At 45.9% G+C, this 16765-nt stretch overlaps 1 protein-coding gene and 1 long non-coding RNA gene across 15 annotated transcripts in view; one reads left to right on the top strand and one right to left on the bottom strand.

Moving 5' to 3' along the window:
* The window catches only part of LOC125686319 (uncharacterized), a 30630-nt gene extending 13871 nt beyond the window's left edge, over positions 1 to 16759 (top strand). The window contains exon 3 of the transcript XR_007373737.1: positions 16233 to 16759. The gene's annotated coding sequence lies outside the window, so the exon portion shown is untranslated. The remainder of the gene's footprint in view (positions 1 to 16232) is intronic.
* LOC125686321 (uncharacterized) lies at positions 1990 to 16238 on the bottom strand. Of its 14 annotated transcripts, XR_007373742.1 has the most exons (15): positions 15134 to 16238; positions 13679 to 13886; positions 13108 to 13574; positions 11860 to 12691; positions 11600 to 11651; positions 7908 to 7959; positions 6660 to 6711; positions 6320 to 6607; positions 5880 to 6007; positions 5204 to 5411; positions 4840 to 4995; positions 4580 to 4787; positions 4033 to 4216; positions 2398 to 3305; positions 1990 to 2345 (listed from the first exon to the last, which is right to left on the bottom strand). It is a non-coding gene; the product is annotated as an uncharacterized LOC125686321 (long non-coding RNA). The 14 variants fall into 14 exon arrangements; XR_007373738.1 differs by lacking the exons at positions 5880 to 6007; positions 6320 to 6607; positions 6660 to 6711; positions 7908 to 7959; positions 11600 to 11651 and adding exons at positions 7101 to 7751; positions 8116 to 8323 and having other exon boundaries at positions 2398 to 3021; positions 3698 to 4216; positions 5204 to 5539; XR_007373740.1 differs by lacking the exons at positions 5880 to 6007; positions 6320 to 6607; positions 6660 to 6711; positions 7908 to 7959; positions 11600 to 11651 and adding exons at positions 7101 to 7751; positions 8116 to 8323 and having other exon boundaries at positions 2398 to 2917; positions 3490 to 4216; positions 5204 to 5539.
* Positions 16760 to 16765: the final 6 nt, after the last annotated feature.

Here is a 16765-nt window from a genome sequence, read left to right on the forward strand (position 1 = left end):
TTTGTCTTGCTTTGGGGCCCTCCCCTTTTCTCATGTGCTTACATGCTCTCTCTTGCTCTCTAGAGCTTTCCCTAAGCAGGACCACTTCTTCCCTTTGAGCTTTTACTGCTGAGTGTGTCGTACAGCACAGAATGTTCCTTTGGTCAGTCTGGGCCGGCTGTTCTGGCTTTGCCTTCCCCAACTTCTTGTGCACTCCTGCAGTCCCTGGCTGAGGGGCAGCATGTGAAACATAGGAAACCTGATGTTGTGCAACCTCTGAACAAGAGTTTAAACACTGACATAATATCAATGCTTTTTAGTCATAAATTCAAAACAGCGTATGAGCTATGAGGAGTTCACTCCACCCCAGCCAGAGCCAGCCTACCCTCACTGTTAAGCTTTTTCTCTCAGGACCTTGCATGTACGTTTCCCTTCTCTTGCATGCTTTTTCACACCACCTTGTTCTCTCTCTCTTACAGGTTTCTCAGTTGTCCCTTTTTCTCTCTACTTCTTTCTTGAGTTCTGGGGCTTCTCTTTTACTTGCATGCACTTCTTTCTCCCTCTACTAGCTGTTTCCCTCTTTTTCCCTACTAGCTCTTTCCCTCTCTTGCATGCTTTTGCTTATGCATTTGCTTTTCCTTTGCCTCACACTCTCTTAGCCATTCATTCTCTCTGCCATGATCCCCTGCTCACTTGTGCTCTTTCCCATTCCCTGCTTTTTCCATGCTCTTGCTATTATTCCTCCTATTGACCCCTTGCTGTGTTTCCCTCCCCATCGCTGTCTCTCCTAATCATCCTTTCCTGGACTCACTTCCCTTCTTTCCTGTCCTTTCTCATCCCTTCCTCGCTGTCCCTACCACTGCCTTCTGCCCCCTGTTCTTTTTGCTCTTCTTTCCCCTCAGTTTCCACCATTCATGCTCTTAATCTGTCTCCCCTCTTGTTCCTCCTTTCCTGTCATGTTGAATTTGTCCTACTGTGTCTCTTTACCTCTTGCTCGGTCTTTTCACTTGGCCTTTTTGCTTTTGCCTTCTTCCCTTACCTCACTTTCTGCCACTCATGTCTATGTGTGCTGTTCCCATCTCCCTCTCATTTCTTGTTTGCTTGCTGTCTTGCCTTTGCTTTTATTTCCACGTGCCTGACACTATTTGCTTTTTCCCCCTCTCAGCCACACATTGCTTTCTTTAGTCTGCTTCTGTTTTGGTCTTTGCCTCAGTGCTGTCAGTGCTCCTTTCCAAACTTCTTTTCTTGCTTACTCTTCTCTATTTTTTACCTTGCTCATTCATTCTTTCTGCATCTTTTCTCTTTTTCCTCATATTTTCCTATGTCCTCTTGTTTGCCTTCTGTCCCTTTTCTCCTTCCCTGCACTTCTTGCTTCATGCCTGCCTTCCCCTTTCCTTCTTTGCTCCTTGCTTGCCTTTCCCTTGCTTCTTTCTGCTCTCCACCTTTGTCTCTTCGCTCACTCACAACCATTTCTCTCCCTTCCCACTCACTCTCCCAATCCATCCCTCCTTCATGCTCTTCCCTTTGTCCCTCTCCACACTCCTCTGCCCGCCGTGCTTCTTTCCTTTTTCTTTCCTCTTTCTCTTTTCTCTGCTCTCCTATCTCCCCCTCTGCTATTTCCCCTATGTCCTCTCTTTTCTCTCTCACTATCTCTCCATACTGCCTCTCCCCCTCCTGCCATTGCACAGGCTTCTCTCTCCTCTCTCTCACTTCCACAGCCTCCCTCCCTGGTACATGCAGTTCCCTCCATGCACATTCTCTTTTCCTCCCCTTTTCCTCCTCTCCTGCTCTGTGCTGTTCCCTCTGACAGCTGTTCAGAGCTGTTTCTTGTTCCCTCACTCTTCCCTTCTGCTCACTCCATTTCCCTGCTATCACTCTTATTCCTTCTGTCCCCGTTTGTTTTTCCTTCTGTCCAACCCAACCATTTCAATGGTTCCGCGGTTCTGTGACCTTTAAGTTCAGGTCCAAGCCAACCATTTCTAGGGTTCCATGGTTCTGTGACCTTTAAGGACCATTCCAACCCTAGCAGTTCTGGGGTTCAATGGTTCTGTGACACTTATGGACCATTCCAACCCAACCAGTTCTACTGTTCCGTGGTTCTGTGACCCTTAAGGTCCATTCCAACCCAACTAGTTCTAGTGTTCCGTGGTTCTGTGACCTTTAAGATCAGTTCCAACCCAAGCTGTTCTAGCATTCCATGGTTCTGTGACCTTTAAGGACCATTCCAACGCAACCAGTTCTAGTGTTCCATGGTTCTGTGACCTTTAAGTTCCATTCCAACCCAACCAGTTCTAGTGTTCCGTGGTTCTGTGACCTTTAAGGTCCATTCCAACGCAACCAGTTCTAGTGTTCCATGGTTCTGTGACCTTGAAGTTCCATTCCAACACAAGCAGTTCTAGCGTTCCATGGTTCTGTGACCTTTAAGTTCCATTCCAACCCAAGCAGTTTTGGGGTTCCATGGTTCTGTGACCTTTAAGGACGATTCCAACGCAACCAGTTCTAGGGTTCAGTGGTTCTGTGACCTTCAAGGACCATTCCATCCCAAGCAGTTCTGGGGTTCCATGGTTCTGTGACCTTTAAGTTCAGGTCCAACCCAACCATTTCTAGGGTTCCATGCTTCTGTGACCTTTAAGGACTATTCCAACCCAACCAGTTCAAGGGTTCCATGGTTCTGTGATCTTTAAGGACCATTCCAACCCAACCACTTCTGGGGTTCAATGGTTCTGTGACACTTGTGGACCATTCCAATCCAACCGGTTCTAGGGTTGTATAGTTCTGTGACCTTTAAGGACCATTCCAACCCAACATTTTCTAGTATTCCATGGTTCTGTGACCTTTAAGGACCATTCCTTTCCAACCAGTTCTGGAGTTCCATGGTTCTGTGACCTTTAAGGACCATTCCAACCCAACCATTTCTAGGGTTCCATGGTTCTGTGACCTTTAAGTTCCATTCCAACCCAAGCAGTTTTGGGGTTCCATGGTTCTGTGACCTTTAAGGACCATTCCAACCCAACCAGTTCTTGGTTTCCATGGTTCTGTGACCTATAAGATCAGTTCCAACCCAAGCAGTTCTAGGGTTCCATCGTTCTGTGACCTTTAAGTTCCATTCCAACTCAACCAGTTCTAGTGTTCCGTGGTTCTGTGGCCTTCAAGGACCATTCCAACCCAACCTTTTCTAGTGTTCCATGGTTCTGTGACCTTTAAGGACCATTCCAACCCAGCCAGTTCTAGGTTTTCATGGTTCTCTGACCTTTTAGGACCATTCCAACGCAACCATTTCTAAGGTTTCATGGTTCTGTGACCTTCAAGGACCATTCCAACCCAACCTTTTCTAGTGTTCTATGGTTCTGGGACCTTTAAGGACCATTCCATCCCAACCAATTCTGGGGTTCCATGATTCTGTGACCTTTAAGGACCATTCCAACCCAACCAGTTCTGGGGTTCCATGGTTCTGTGACCTTTAAGGACCATTCCAACCCAACCAGTTTTAGTGTTCCACGGTTCTGTGACTTTTAAGTTCCATTACAACCCAACCAGTTCTAGTGTTCCGTGGTTCTGTGACCATTAAGGACCATTCCAACCCAGCCAGTACTAGGGTTTCATGGTTCTGTGACCTTTTAGGACCATTCCAACCCACCCAGTTCTAGTGTTCCATGGTTCTGTGACACTTTAAAACCATTCCAAGCCAACCAGTTCTGGGGTTCCATGGTTCTGTGACCTTTAAGATCAGTTCCAACCCATGCAGTTCTGGGGTTCCATGGTTCTGTGACCTTTAAGGACCATTCCATCCCAAGCAGTTCTAGGTTTCCATGGTTCTGTGTCCTTTAAGATCAGTTCCAACCCAAGCTGTTCTAGGGTTCCAATGTTCTGTGACCTTTAAGGAAAATTCCAACCCTAGCAGTTCTGGGGTTCCATGGTTCTGTGACCTTTAAGTTACATTCCAACCAAGCAGTTCTAGTATTCCGTGGTTCTGTGACCTTCACGGACCTTTCCAACGCTAGCAGTTCTGGGGCTCCATGGTTCTGTGGCCTTCAAGGACCATTCCAACCCAACCTTTTCTAGTGTTCTATGGTTCTGTGACCTTTAAGGACCATTCCAAACCAGCCAGTTCTAGGGTTTCATAGTTCTGTGACCTTTAACGACCATTCCAACCCTACAAGTTCTGGTGTTCCATGGTTCTGTGACCTTTAAGGACCATTCCAACCCTACAAGTTCTGGGGTTCCATGGTTCTGTGAACTTTAAGGACAATTCCATCCCAACCAGTTCTGGGTTTCCATGGTTCTGGGAATTTTAAGGACCATTCCATCCCAACCATTTCTAGGGTTCCATGCTTCTGTGACCTTCGGGGACCATTCCAACCCTAGCAGTTCTGGGGTTCCATGGTTCTATGACCTTAAGTTCCATTCCAACACAAGCAGTTCTAGGGTTCCATGGTTCTCTGACCTTTAAGGACCATTTCAAGCCTCGCATTTCTGGGGTTCCGTGGTTCTGTGACCTTTAAGTTCCATTACAACCCAACCTTTTCTAGTGTTCCATGGTTCTGTGACCTTTCAGGACCATTCCTTCCCAACCTCTTCTAGTGTTCTATGGTTCTGTGACCTTTAAGGACCATTCCATCCCAACCAATTCTGGGGTTCCATGATTCTGTGACCTTTAAGGACCATTCCATAACAACCAGTTCTGCGGTACCATGTTTCTGTGACCTTTAAGTATCATTCCAAAGCAAGCAATTCTGGGGTTCCATGGTTCTATGACCTTTAAGGACCATTCCAACCCAACCATTTCTAGGGTTCCATGGTTCTGTGACCTTTAAAGACCATTCCAACCCAACCAGTTCTAGGGTTCCATGGTTCTGTGACCTTTAAGTTCCATTCCAACCCAACCAGTTCTAGTGTTCCGTGGTTCTGTGACACTTTAGGACCATTCCATCCCAACCTTTTCTAGTGTTCCATGGTTCTGTGACCTTTAAGGACCATTCCAACCCAGCCAGTTCTAGGGTTTCATGGTTCTGTGACCTTTTAGGACCATTCCAACCCAACCAGTTCTAGGGTTCCATGGTTCTGTGACACTTTAGGACCATTCCAAGCCAACCAGTTCTGGTATTCCATGGTTCTGTGACCTTTAAGATCAGTTCCAACTCAAGCTGTTCTAGGGTTCCATGGTTCTGTGACCTTTAAGGACCATTCCATCCAAACCTTTTCTAGTGTTCCATGGTTCTGTGACGTTTAAGGACCATTCCAACCCAAGCAGTTCTGGGGTTCCATGGTTCTGTGACCTTTAAGGACCATTCCAACCCAACCAGTTCTGGGGTTCCGTGGTTCTGTGACCTTTAAGGTCCATTCCAACCCAACCATTTCTAGTGTTCCATGGTTCTGTGACCTTTAAGGACCATTCCATCCCAACCTCTTCTAGTGTTCCATGGTTCTGTGACCTTTAAGGACCATTCCAACCCAACCAGTTTTTGGGTTCCATCGTTCTGTGACCTTTATGTTCCAATCCAACCCAACCAGTTCTAGTGTTCCATGGTTCTGTGGCCTTCAAGGACCATTCGAACCCAACCTTTTCTAGTGTTCTATGGTTCTGTGACCTTCAAGGACCATTCCAACCCAGCCAGTTCTAGGGTTTCATAGTTCTGTGACCTTTAAGGACCATTCCAACCCTACAAGTTCTGGGGTTCCATGGTTCTGTGAACTTTAAGGACCATTCCATCCCAACCAATTCTGGGGTTCCATGATTCTGTGACCTTTAAGGACCATTCCACAACAACCAGTTCTGCGGTACCATGTTTCTGTGACCTTTAAGTATCATTCCAAAGCAAGCAATTCTGGGGTTCCATGGTTCTATGACCTTTAAGGACCATTCCAACCCAACCATTTCTAGGATTCCATGGTTTTGTGACCTTTAAGGACCATTCCAACCCAACCAGTTCTAGGGTTCCATGGTTCTGTGACCTTTAAGTTCCATTCCAACCCAACCAGTTCTAGTGTTCCGTAGTTCTGTGACCTTTAAGGTCCATTCCAACCCAACCTTTTCTAGTGTTCCATGGTTCTGTGGCCTTTAAGGACCATTCCAACCCAGCCAGTTCTAGGGTTTCATGGTTCTCTGACACTTTAGGACCATTCCCAGCCAACCAGTTCTGGGATTCCATGGTTCTGTGACCTTTAAGATCAGTTCCAACTCAAGCTGTTCTAGGGTTCCATGGTTCTGTGACCTTTAAGGACCATTCCATCCCAACCTTTTCTAGTGTTCCATGGTTCTGTGACCTTTAAGGACCTTTCCAACCCAACCAGTTCTAGTGTTCCGTGGTTCTGTGACCTTTAAGGACAATTCCAACCCAACCTTTTCTAGTGTTCCATGGTTCTGTGACCTTTAAGGACCATTCCAACCCAACCAGTTTTAGTGTTCCACGGTTCTGTTATCTTTAAGCAACATTCCAAGCCAACCATTTCTGGTGTTCCATGGTTCTGTGACCTTCAAGGACCATTCCAACCCAAGCAGTTCTGGGGTTCCATGGTTCTGTGACCTTTAAGTTCAGGTCCAACTCAACCATTTCTATGGTTTTGCGGTTCTGTGTCCTTTAAGATCAGTTCCAACCCAAGCTGTTCTAGTGTTCCATGGTTCTGTGACCTTTAAGGACCATTCCAACGCAACCAGTTCTAGTGTTCCATGGTTCTGTGACCTTTAAGTTCCATTCCAACCCAACCAGTTCTAGTGTTCCGTGGTTCTGTGACCTTCAAGGATCATTCCAACCCAACCTTTTCTAGTGTTCTATGGTTCTGTGACCTTTAAGGACCATTCCAGCCCAAGCAGTTCTGGGGTTCCATGGTTCTGTGATCTTTAAATTCCATTACAACCCAACCAGTTGTAGGGTTCCATGGTTCTGTGACCTTTAAGGACCATTCCATCCCAACCTTTTCTAGTGTTCCATGGTTCTGTGACCTTTCAGGACCATTCCAACCCAACCAGTTCTTGGGTTCCATCGTTCTGTGACCTTTTAAGTTCCAATCCAACCCTACCAGTTCTAGTGTTCCATGGTTCTGTGAACTTCAAGGACCATTCCAAGCCAACCATTTCTAGGGTTCCATGGTTCTGTGGCCTTCAAGGACCATTCCAACCCAACCTTTTCTAGTGTTCTATGGTTCTGTGACCTTTAAGGACCATTCCAACCCTACAAGTTCTGGGGTTCCATGGTTCTGTGACCTTTAACGACCATTCCAACCCTAGAAGTTCTGGTTTTCCATGGTTCTGTGACCTTGAAGGACTATTCCAACCCTACAAGTTCTGGGGTTCCATGGTTCTGTGAACTTTAAGGACAATTCCATCCCAACCAGTTCTGGGTTTCCATGGTTCTGGGAATTTTAAGGACCATTCCATCCCAACCATTTCTAGGGTTCCATGCTTCTGTGACCTTCGGGGACCATTCCAACCCTAGCAGTTCTGGGGTTCCATGGTTCTATGACCTTAAGTTCCATTCCAACACAAGCAGTTCTAGGGTTCCATGGTTCTCTGACCTTTAAGGACCATTTCAAGCCACGCATTTCTGGGGTTCCGTGGTTCTGTGACCTTTAAGTTCCATTCCAACCCAACCTTTTCTAGTGTTCCATGGTTCTGTGACCTTTAAGGACCATTCCTTCCCCACCTTTTCTAGTGTTCTATGGTTCTGTGACCTTTAAGGACCATTCCATCCCAACCAATTCTGGGGTTCCATGATTCTGTGACCTTTAAGGACCATTCCATAACAACCAGTTCTGCGGTACCATGTTTCTGTGACCTTTAAGTATCATTCCAAAGCAAGCAATTCTGGGGTTCCATGCTTCTATGACCTTTAAGGACCATTCCAACCCAACGATTTCTAGGGTTCCATGGTTCTGTGACCTTTAAGGACCATTCCAACCCAACCAATTCTAGGGTTCCATGGTTCTGTGACCTTTAAGTTCCATTCCAACCCAACCAGTTCTAGTGTTCCGTGGTTCTGTGACCTTTAAGGACCATTCCTTCCCAACCTTTTCTAGTGTTCTATGGTTCTGTGACCTTTAAGGACCATTCCATCCCAACCTTTTCTAGTGTTCCATGGTTCTGTGACCTTTAAGGACCTTTCTATAGCAACCAGTTCTGCGGTACCATGTTTCTGTGACCTTTAAGTATCATTCCAAAGCAAGCAATTCTGGGGTTCCATGGTTCTATGACCTTTAAGGACCATTCCAACCCAACCATTTCTAGGGTTCCATGGTTCTGTGACCTTTAAGTTCCATTCCAACCCAACCAGTTCTAGTGTTCCGTAGTTCTGTGACCTTTAAGGTCCATTCCAACCCAACCTTTTCTAGTGTTCCATGGTTCTGTGGCCTTTAAGGACCATTCCAACCCAGCCAGTTCTAGGGTTTCATGGTTCTCTGACCTTTTAGGACCATTCCAACCCACCCAGTTCTAGTGTTCCATGGTTCTGTGACACTTTAGGACCATTCCAAGCCAACCAGTTCTGGGATTCCATGGTTCTGTGTCCTTTAAGATCAGTTCCAATCCAAGCTGTTCTAGGGTTCCATGGTTCTGTGACCTTTAAGGACCATTCCATCCCAACCTTTTCTAGTGTTCCATGGTTCTGTGACCTTTAAGGACCTTTCCAACCCAACCAGTTCTAGTGTTCCGTGGTTCTGTGACCTTTAAGGACCATTCCAACCCAACCAGTTTTAGTGTTCCACGGTTCTGTGATCTTTAAGGAACATTCCAATCCAACCAGTTCTGGGGTTCCATGGTTCTGTGACACTTTAGGACCATTCCATGCCAACCATTTCTGGGGTTCCATGGTTCTGTGACCTTCAAGGACCATTCCAACCCAAGCAGTTCTGGGGTTCCATGGTTCTGTGACCTTTAAGTTCAGGTCCAACCCAACCATTTCTATGGTTTTGCGGTTCTGTGTCCTTTAAGATCAGTTCCAACCCAAGCTGTTCTAGTGTTCCATGGTTCTGTGACCTTTAAGGACCATTCCAACGCAACCAGTTCTAGTGTTCCGTGGTTCTGTGACCTTTAAGGTCCATTCCAACCCAAGCGGTTCTAGTGTTCCGTGGTTCTGTGACCTTTAAGGACCATTCCAGCCCAAGCAGTTCTGGGGTTCCGTGGTTCTGTGATCTTTAAATTCCATTACAACCCAACCAGTTGTAGCGTTCCATGGTTCTGTGACCTTTAAGGACCATTCCATCCCAACCTTTTCTAGTGTTCCATGGTTCTGTGACCTTTAAGGACCATTCCAACCCAACCAGTTCTTGGGTTCCATCGTTCTGTGACCTTTTAAGTTCCAATCCAACCCTACCAGTTCTAGTGTTCCATGGTTCTGTGACCTTTAAGGACCATTCCAAGCCAACCATTTCTAGGGTTCCATGGTTCTGTGGCCTTCAAGGACCATTCCAACCCAACCTTTTCTAGTGTTCTATGGTTCTGTGACCTTTAAGGACCATTCCAACCCAGCCAGTTCTAGGGTTTCATAGTTCTGTGACCTTTAACGACCATTCCAACCCTACAAGTTCTGGTGTTCCATGGTTCTGTGACCTTGAAGGACTATTCCAACCCTACAAGTTCTGGGGTTCCATGGTTCTGTGAACTTTAAGGACAATTCCATCCCAACCAGTTCTGGGTTTCCATGGTTCTGGGAATTTTAAGGACCATTCCATCCCAACCATTTCTAGGGTTCCATGCTTCTGTGACCTTCGGGGACCATTCCAACCCTAGCAGTTCTGGGGTTCCATGGTTCTATGACCTTAAGTTCCATTCCAACACAAGCAGTTCTAGGGTTCCATGGTTCTCTGACCTTTAAGGACCATTTCAAGCCACGCATTTCTGGGGTTCCGTGGTTCTGTGACCTTTAAGTTCCATTCCAACCCAACCTTTTCTAGTGTTCCATGGTTCTGTGACCTTTAAGGACCATTCCTTCCCCACCTTTTCTAGTGTTCTATGGTTCTGTGACCTTTAAGGACCATTCCATCCCAACCAATTCTGGGGTTCCATGATTCTGTGACCTTTAAGGACCATTCCATAACAACCAGTTCTGCGGTACCATGTTTCTGTGACCTTTAAGTATCATTCCAAAGCAAGCAATTCTGGGGTTCCATGGTTCTATGACCTTTAAGGACCATTCCAACCCAACGATTTCTAGGGTTCCATGGTTCTGTGACCTTTAAGGACCATTCCAACCCAACCAATTCTAGGGTTCCATGCTTCTGTGACCTTTAATGACCATTCCAACCCAAGCAGTTCTAGGGTTCCATGGTTCTCTGACCTTTAAGGGCCATTTCAAGCCACGCATTTCTGGGGTTCCGTGGTTCTGTGACCTTTAAGTTCCATTACAACCCAACCTTTTCTAGGGTTCCATGGTTCTGTGACCTTTAAGGACCATTCCTTCCCCACCTTTTCTAGTGTTCTATGGTTCTGTGACCTTTAAGGACCATTCCATCCCAACCTTTTCTAGTGTTCCATGGTTCTGTGACCTTTAAGGACCATTCCAACCCAACCAGTTTTAGTGTTCCACGGTTCTGTGATCTTTAAGGAACATTCCAATCCAACCAGTTCTGGGGTTCCATGGTTCTGTGACCTTCAAGGACCATTCCAACCCAAGCAGTTCTGGGGTTCCATGGTTCTGTGACCTTTAAGTTCAGGTCCAACCCAACCATTTCTATGGTTTTGCGGTTCTGTGTCCTTTAAGATCAGTTCCAACCCAAGCTGTTCTAGTGTTCCATGGTTCTGTGACCTTTAAGGACCATTCCAACGCAACCAGTTCTAGTGTTCCGTGGTTCTGTGACCTTTAAGGTCCATTCCAACCCAAGCAGTTCTAGTGTTCCGTGGTTCTGTGACCTTTAAGGACCATTCCAGCCCAAGCAGTTCTGGGGTTCCGTGGTTCTGTGATCTTTAAATTCCATTACAACCCAACCAGTTGTAGCGTTCCATGGTTCTGTGACCTTTAAGGACCATTCCATCCCAACCTTTTCTAGTGTTCCATGGTTCTGTGACCTTTAAGGACCATTCCAACCCAACCAGTTCTTGGGTTCCATCGTTCTGTGACCTTTTAAGTTCCAATCCAACCCTACCAGTTCTAGTGTTCCATGGTTCTGTGACCTTAAAGGACCATTCCAAGCCAACCATTTCTAGGGTTCCATGGTTCTGTGGCCTTCAAGGACCATTCCAACCCAACCTTTTCTAGTGTTCTATGGTTCTGTGACCTTTAAGGACCATTCCAACCCAGCCAGTTCTAGGGTTTCATAGTTCTGTGACCTTTAACGACCATTCCAACCCTACAAGTTCTGGTGTTCCATGGTTCTGTGACCTTGAAGGACTATTCCAACCCTACAAGTTCTGGGGTTCCATGGTTCTGTGAACTTTAAGGACAATTCCATCCCAACCAGTTCTGGGTTTCCATGGTTCTGGGAATTTTAAGGACCATTCCATCCCAACCATTTCTAGGGTTCCATGCTTCTGTGACCTTCGGGGACCATTCCAACCCTAGCAGTTCTGGGGTTCCATGGTTCTATGACCTTAAGTTCCATTCCAACACAAGCAGTTCTAGGGTTCCATGGTTCTCTGACCTTTAAGGACCATTTCAAGCCACGCATTTCTGGGGTTCCGTGGTTCTGTGACCTTTAAGTTCCATTCCAACCCAACCTTTTCTAGTGTTCCATGGTTCTGTGACCTTTAAGGACCATTCCTTCCCCACCTTTTCTAGTGTTCTATGGTTCTGTGACCTTTAAGGACCATTCCATCCCAACCAATTCTGGGGTTCCATGATTCTGTGACCTTTAAGGACCATTCCATAACAACCAGTTCTGCGGTACCATGTTTCTGTGACCTTTAAGTATCATTCCAAAGCAAGCAATTCTGGGGTTCCATGCTTCTATGACCTTTAAGGACCATTCCAACCCAACCATTTCTAAGGTTTCATGGTTCTGTGACCTTCAAGGACCATTCCATAACAACCAGTTCTGCGGTACCATGTTTCTGTGACCTTTAAGTATCATTCCAAAGCAAGCAATTCTGGGGTTCCATGGTTCTATGACCTTTAAGGACCATTCCAACCCAACGATTTCTAGGGTTCCATGGTTCTGTGACCTTTAAGGACCATTCCAACCCAACCAATTCTAGGGTTCCATGCTTCTGTGACCTTTAAGGACCATTCCAACCCAAGCAGTTCTAGGGTTCCATGGTTCTCTGACCTTTAAGGGCCATTTCAAGCCACGCATTTCTGGGGTTCCGTGGTTCTGTGACCTTTAAGTTCCATTACAACCCAACCTTTTCTAGGGTTCCATGGTTCTGTGACCTTTAAGGACCATTCCTTCCCAACCTTTTCTAGTGTTCTATGGTTCTGTGACCTTTAAGGACCATTCCATCCCAACCTTTTCTAGTGTTCCATGGTTCTGTGACCTTTAAGGACCTTTCCATAACAACCAGTTCTGCGGTACCATGTTTCTGTGACCTTTAAGTATCATTCCAAAGCAAGCAATTCTGGGGTTCCATGGTTCTATGACCTTTAAGGACCATTCCAACCCAACCATTTCTAGGGTTCCATGGTTCTATGACCTTTAAGGACCATTCCAACCCAACCATTTCTAGGGTTCCATGGTTCTGTGACCTTTAAGTTCCATTCCAACCCAACCAGTTCTAGTGTTCCGTGGTTCTGTGACCTTTAAGGTCCATTCCAACCCAACCTTTTCTAGTGTTCCATGGTTCTGTGACCTTTAAGGACCATTCCAACCCAGCCAGTTCTAGGGTTTCATGGTTCTGTGACCTTTAAGGACCATTCCAACCCACCCAGTTCTAGTGTTCCATGGTTCTGTGACACTTTAGGACCATTCCAAGCCAACCAGTTCTAAGATTCCATGGTTCTGTGACCTTCATGGACTATTCCAAAACAAGCAGTTCTGGGGTTCCATGGTTCTGTGACCTTTAAGTTCAGGTCCAACCCAACAATTTCTATGGTTTTGCGGTTCTGTGTCCTTTAAGATCAGTTCCAACCCAAGCTATTCTAGTGTTCCATGGTTCTGTGACCTTTAAGGACCATTCCAACGCAACCAGTTCTAGTGTTCCATGGTTCGATGACCTTTACGTTCCATTCCAACCCAACCAGTTCTAGTGTTCCGTGGTTCTGTGACCTTTAAGGTCCATTCCAACCCAACCAGTTCTTGGGTTCCATCGTTCTGTGACCTTTAAGTTCCAATCCAACCCAACCAGTTCTAGTGTTCCATGGTTCTGTGAACTTCAAGGACCATTCCAAGCCAACCATTTCTAGGGTTCCATGGTTCTGTGGCCTTCAAGGATCATTCCAACCCAACCTTTTCTAGTGTTCTATGGTTCTGTGACCTTTAAGGACCATTCCAACCCTACAAGTTCTGGGGTTCCATGGTTCTGTGAACTTTAAGGACAATTCCATCCCAACCAGTTCTGGGTTTCCATGGTTCTGGGAATTTTAAGGACCATTCCATCCCAACCATTTCTAGGGTTCCATGCTTCTGTGACCTTCAGGGACCATTCCAACCCTAGCAGTTCTGGGGTTCCATGGTTCTATGACCTTAAGTTCCATTCCAACACAAGCAGTTCTAGGGTTCCATGGTTCTGTGACCTTTAAGTTCCATTCCAACCCAAGCAGTTCTAGGGTTCCATGGTTTTCTGACCTTTAAGGACCATTTCAAGCCACGCATTTCTGGGGTTCCGTGGTTCTGTGACCTTTAAGTTCCATTCCAACCCAACCTTTTCTAGTGTTCCATGGTTCTGTGACCTTTAAGGACCATTCCTTCCTAACCTTTTCTAGTGTTCTATGGTTCTGTGACCTTTAAGGACCATTCCATCCCAACCAATTCTGGGGTTCCATGATTCTGTGACCTTTAAGGACCATTCCATAACAACCAGTTCTGCGGTACCATGTTTCTGTGACCTTTAAGTATCATTCCAAAGCAAGCAATTCTGGGGTTTCATGGTTCTATGACCTTCAAGGACCATTCCAACCCAACCATTTCTAAGGTTTCATGGTTCTGTGACCTTCATGGACCATTCCAACCCAACCATTTCTAAGGTTTCATGGTTCTGTGACCTTCATGGACCATTCCAACCCAACCATTTCTAGGGTTCCATTGTTCTGTGACCTTTAAGGATCATTCCAACCAACACAGTTCTGGGGTTGCATGGTTCTGTGACCTTTAAGTTCCATTCCAACCCAACCAGTTCTAGTGTTCCGTGGTTCTGTGACCTTTAAGGTCCATTCCAACCCAACCTTTTCCAGTGTTCCATGGTTCTGTGACCTTTAAGGACCATTCCATCTTAACCTTTTCTAGTGTTCCATGGTTCTGTGACCTTTAAGGACCATTCCAACCCAGCCAGTTCTAGGGTTTCATGGTTCTGTGACCTTTAAGGACCATTCCAACCCAAGCAGTTCTGGGGTTCCATGGTTCTGTGACCTTTAAGGACCATTCCAACCCAACCAGTTCTGGGGTTCAGTGGTTCTGTGATCTTTAAATTCCATTACAACCCAACCATTTCTAGTGTTCCATGGTTCTGTGACCTTTAAGGACCATTCCATCCCAACCTTTTCTAGTGTTCCATGGTTCTGTGACCTTTAAGGACCATTCCAACCCAGCCAGTTCTAGGGTTTCATAGTTCTGTGACCTTTAAGGACCATTCCAACCCTACAAGTTCTGGGGTTCCATGGTTCTGTGAACTTTAAGGACAATTCCATCTCAACCAGTTCTGGGTTTCCATGGTTCTGGGAATTTTAAGGACCGTTCCATCCCAACCATTTCTAGGGTTCCATGCTTCTGTGACCTTCTGGGACCATTCCAACCCTAGCAGTTCTGGGGTTCCATGGTTCTATGACCTTAAGTTCCATTCCAACACAAGCAGTTCTAGGGTTCCATGGTTCTCTGACCTTTAAGGACCATTTCTAGCCACGCATTTCTGGGGTTCCGTGGTTCTGTGACCTTTAAGTTCTATTACAACCCAACCTTTTCTAGTGTTCCATGGTTCTGTGACCTTTAAGGACCATTCCTTCCCAACCTTTTCTAGTGTTCTATGGTTCTGTGACCTTTAAGGACCATTCCATCCCAGCCAATTCTTGGGTTCCATGATTCTGTGACCTTTAAGGACCATTCCATAACAACCAGTTCTCCGGTACCATGTTTCTGTGACCTTTAAGTATCATTCCAAAGCAAGCAATTCTGGGGTTCCATGGTTCTATGACCTTTAAGGACCATTCCAACCCAACCATTTCTAGGGTTCCATGGTTTTGTGACCTTTAAGGACCATTCCAACCCAACCAGTTCTAGGGTTCCATGGTTCTGTGACCTTTAAGTTCCATTCCAACCCAACCAGTTCTAGTGTTCCGTGGTTCTGTGACCTTTAAGGTCCATTCCAACCCAACCTTTTCTAGTGTTCCATGGTTCTGTGGCCTTTAAGGACCATTCCAACCCAGCCAGTTCTAGGGTTTCATGGTTCTCTGACCTTTTAGGACCATTCCAACCCACCCAGTTCTAGTGTTCCATGGTTCTGTGACACTTTAGGACCATTCCAAGCCAACCAGTTCTGGGATTCCATGGTTCTGTGACCTTTAAGATCAGTTCCAACTCAAGCTGTTCTAGGGTTCCATGGTTCTGTGACCTTCAAGGACCATTCGAACCCAAGCAGTTCTGGTGTTCCATGCTTCTGTGACCTTCAGGGACCCTTCCAACCCAAGCAGTTCTGGGGTTCCATGGTTCTGTGACCTTTAAATTCCATTCCAACCCAAGCAGTTCTAGGGTTCCATGGTTCCGTGACCTTTAAGTTCCATTCCAACCCACGCAGTTTTGGGGTTCCATGGTTCTGTGACCTTTAAGGACCATTCCAACCCAGTCAGTTCTAGGGTTTCATGGTTTTGTGACCTTTAATGACCATTCCAACCCAACCAGTTCTAGTGTTCTAGTAAAAGAAAAACAAAAGAACAGAAATGTTATCCAGAAAATAAGACCGCTTCTGTTCGCCTGGGCTCCTGTAAGGGCCAGTCACTGAAGAAAGCTGTTGTAGTTTGGCCAGGTTTGGTGATAGGAAGCTAAGGGATCTACGGACTGAGAAGAGAAAAGGGTGGGGGAAGTTAGGCCTAGGCAAGAAAACCAGCAGCAGTGAACTAAGGGAAAAACTTAATTTACAAAATATTATAGCGGAATGTGCGATAATAGAATATGATGGGATTTGAAGCTCATCAATAAAAGAGGAGAGAGTTTACAAAACTGCATTCCTTACTCTAATGCTACAGGTGTGACAGCCAGGAGCACAGACAGCAAAGAGAGGCAGTCTTGAGACTCCGTCATTTTATCTGTTTGTTCAAATGGAAATGGAACAACGAAGTCCTCTGGGAGTTGTAGTTCACTCTTGTCTTCTGAGACCAGGAAACCAGAAATGTTGACAAGCCACAGAACGGCAGTACTAACCCTTTAACTCCAGTGCACTGCGAGATGTGATGGTGTGGAATAGTGACCAAAAAACATAAAACCAAGACAAGAGAGTGTCTCTTGAACCGAGGCTGCTTCCTGTGACGGAGTGCTGTGTAGCCATAGAGCCCCTTCACTAGTTGGGTGAGCACAATTTTTCTTTCTATGATTACTGGTCTACCTGTGAATACTTTGCCTGCTATCTCCAAGAATCTGTCAGAAGCAGTTTTGCTTCTTTGTGAGCAGGGCACCTACATTAACTTTATGTTGTGTGTTCAAAGATGGCCTACAGTGCTAGTCTGCAGCCATATGCAAAGCACTACGAAATCATTAGGGAAAACTTGTGCCAAGACTGCAT

Source organism: Lagopus muta, chromosome 34, assembly GCF_023343835.1.
Source record: "Lagopus muta isolate bLagMut1 chromosome 34, bLagMut1 primary, whole genome shotgun sequence".
In the NCBI taxonomy this organism is placed as follows: domain Eukaryota; kingdom Metazoa; phylum Chordata; class Aves; order Galliformes; family Phasianidae; genus Lagopus; species Lagopus muta.